The sequence below is a fragment of the Pygoscelis adeliae genome, unplaced genomic scaffold (assembly GCF_000699105.1).
Source record: "Pygoscelis adeliae isolate BGI_AS28 unplaced genomic scaffold, ASM69910v1 Scaffold384, whole genome shotgun sequence".
NCBI lineage: Eukaryota > Metazoa > Chordata > Aves > Sphenisciformes > Spheniscidae > Pygoscelis > Pygoscelis adeliae.
The window spans coordinates 213459-216097 of record NW_008824548.1 but is presented as its reverse complement, the minus strand read 5'-3'; positions in this window follow the sequence as shown (position 1 = coordinate 216097).

Genomic DNA, 2639 nt, shown 5'->3' with positions numbered 1-2639 from the left:
AGAAAACGTGCTCTCTCAGCTCAGTTTAGTTAACAAAAGGTTGTCCCAGTCAAGGAAAAAAAAAAAGAAACTACCTTTTCATGAGCCACCACTGTGCACTGAATCTTTGCTAAAGCTTAATTTCTAGCCAGCCCTAGCATCTGTGCTTTGGCTGCTCTGTCTTCACACACACAGCCAGTCAGGAGGCGGACTTTCCATACCCAAGGAAAAACGTATCGCTCCTCTGTTTACTTCGACGACTGTTTTTTTTTTTTCTTCTTCTTTTATTTTTTCTGCTTCAGTTGCACTTGGAAAAAGAAATCAGACTTGTTCACACAGCAAAATTGCTCTAGACAATGAGTTTGGAAACACTGAAGCCTTCCACTAATACAATGCTTTTAACTTTGTTGTTGTTGTTGCGACCAAAGCGTTACAACGTGCACGATTACCTATATGAGCTATGTATGATCAGTGTGAATATTATTCTTGCGCCAGAATGAGAAAAAAGTCAAACAGTAAAGGCGGTGTGATGCTGCTCCATCACTCCCAAGAAGTTTTCTCTGTGGCATGAAATAAGGAAGCTGGAAAGCATTTCTTTCAACGCTGCTGCACTGTCAGTTTTTCTGAGATGGATGAGCCCCTGCAGATCTCAGTGCAGTGGTGGTATCTGTCCAAACTGGGCTTTGCTGACGTTTGTCTTGGCTGGTTCTGTTTGTCAGGACCTTGTCTTGCATTACCTAACACAGTTGGGAATATGCCTTTATGGAAAGGCTGCTTCTGATATGCTACTCTGCTAATTTTAGTCTAGCTGAGCTAGCTGTATTTTGCATGCCCATCAGTTCTTCCTGGCTGCAGCACTTAATACATCCTGAGCATTTATCAGTTTGCCCTGAGCCCTTTACACAGGTAGCTCTGAATGGCAGCTGACAATAAATTCCAGCAGTGGATGCTGTGTGAAAAGTGTGTGCTTTGGTCATCTTTCTATTTGGGTTCATGTGAAAAATTTCCTTCTGCAGACAATCAGGCATCCTAATTTCTAGTCTGCAGGATATGAGTAACTTTCTGCAGAGGTTGATTGCTCATATCCTGTGGGGCAGTTGTAATCTAGCCTGCATGGAGGCTAAGATACAGTCTTGAAGGTGTTGCTTTCATAACCCAGTGAAAATATGGCTATGGTGTGGTTAGTGTAAATTTCCAAAGGCCACCCATCATCTCCCACCACACCCAGCTCCCTTATCAGTGATGGTTGTTAAAACTTGACAGTGCAGAATTTATCAAATCAAGTACAATTTCTGTGGGAGCATGATGCAGCTACATAGCTGAAGATCTCCACTGTGATGTAGCTGGAGATAAGACCAGGACAGGTCCTTTAGGAAGCCCCCAGTTAAAAAAAAACCACAGCCAGACATATGTCATGCCCGTGTGCAGAAACTCAGTGAGAAAGATGTGGAAATACCCAGACAATATTTGTCCTTCTCCCTCCAGCAGTGACCGTCAACCTGAGTGTAGCTCTGCACTTTCATTTGACGATGTCAAGATTTAATTTAGATGGGCATGAACTTTGCTCACCGACTTCCCTAGGGTCACCGTTTTGTTCATGAAAATACCCAGGTGCAAGGAGGGGAAGTGGTTTGCTCAAGATCCCTCAGCCGGTCAGCAGCGGAACGAAATGCGAGCTTCTCGGCTCAAGGCCCCTGCTCTGACCAGGAGATGGCACTACCAGCTTTTCTGCCTGAAGCTGGCGAGCTTTTTGCGCAACCACACAGCACGGCCAGCGGTTCCAGTTCGACCCCTGCATGCCAAGCACCACCCCATGATAAGACCTGGGCCGTCTGCCCTGGTCTGTTTGCTAAATTTTCCCCTGATTGTCCTTTCTTCCAATGAAGTTGCTCAGGTCAAAAGCCCAGAGAAGAAAACGCACACTGGCACAACATTTTGCTGCACCCAAACCACCCAGCCAGCACTCTTCTCCCTATCTACATCAGCCCCTTCCCTGTTTTCCCCTGCCTCTCATTTCAGACCTGTCAGAAGAAGTACGCAGACGCTCCAAACAAGTGCTGTGTCATGTAGTATTGCTGTCTGCTTTTAACCAGCAGGCTCAGCACTGCACTTGCATATCAAATGTATTTGCAAGCACGCTGGTGTCTCCCCACCCTTCTCATCAACTGCTGTCAAGCTCTGCTTTATCCACAGGATAAAAAGGCCCAGAGCACATCGAGTCCTGTTTCTAGCTGCTGAAACAAGACTAGCCTTCAGTATATCCCTTACTGCAACGCTGTCTGCATTTTTTTTGTTCATTCCCACCACCTCAGTATGCTTGGCAGCCATCTCTTTGTACCCACGGAGCACTGTTGGATGGGCATGAAAGAACTGTTTTGGATGGAGCATGGTGACAAAAAGGCAAAGGCTGCTGGGCGACAGCAATTGCTGAGTTGCACATTCTTGGAGGATATAGGCTAGAGTTTATTTACATCCTCTGCCTCGCAGCTGCCTGCTCCCAAACCATGATGTAGTCATGATCCCATGACTAAAAAGTGGAGTCTTCTATGGAGACACCTCATAGCTAGCTAACGCTACCTGGTAGCTACTCCACCTCGCTTCATTCAGCTCCCCTCACAGCCACGCCGCTTTCAAGGATTCTCCCATATGAGGTCTTTTCA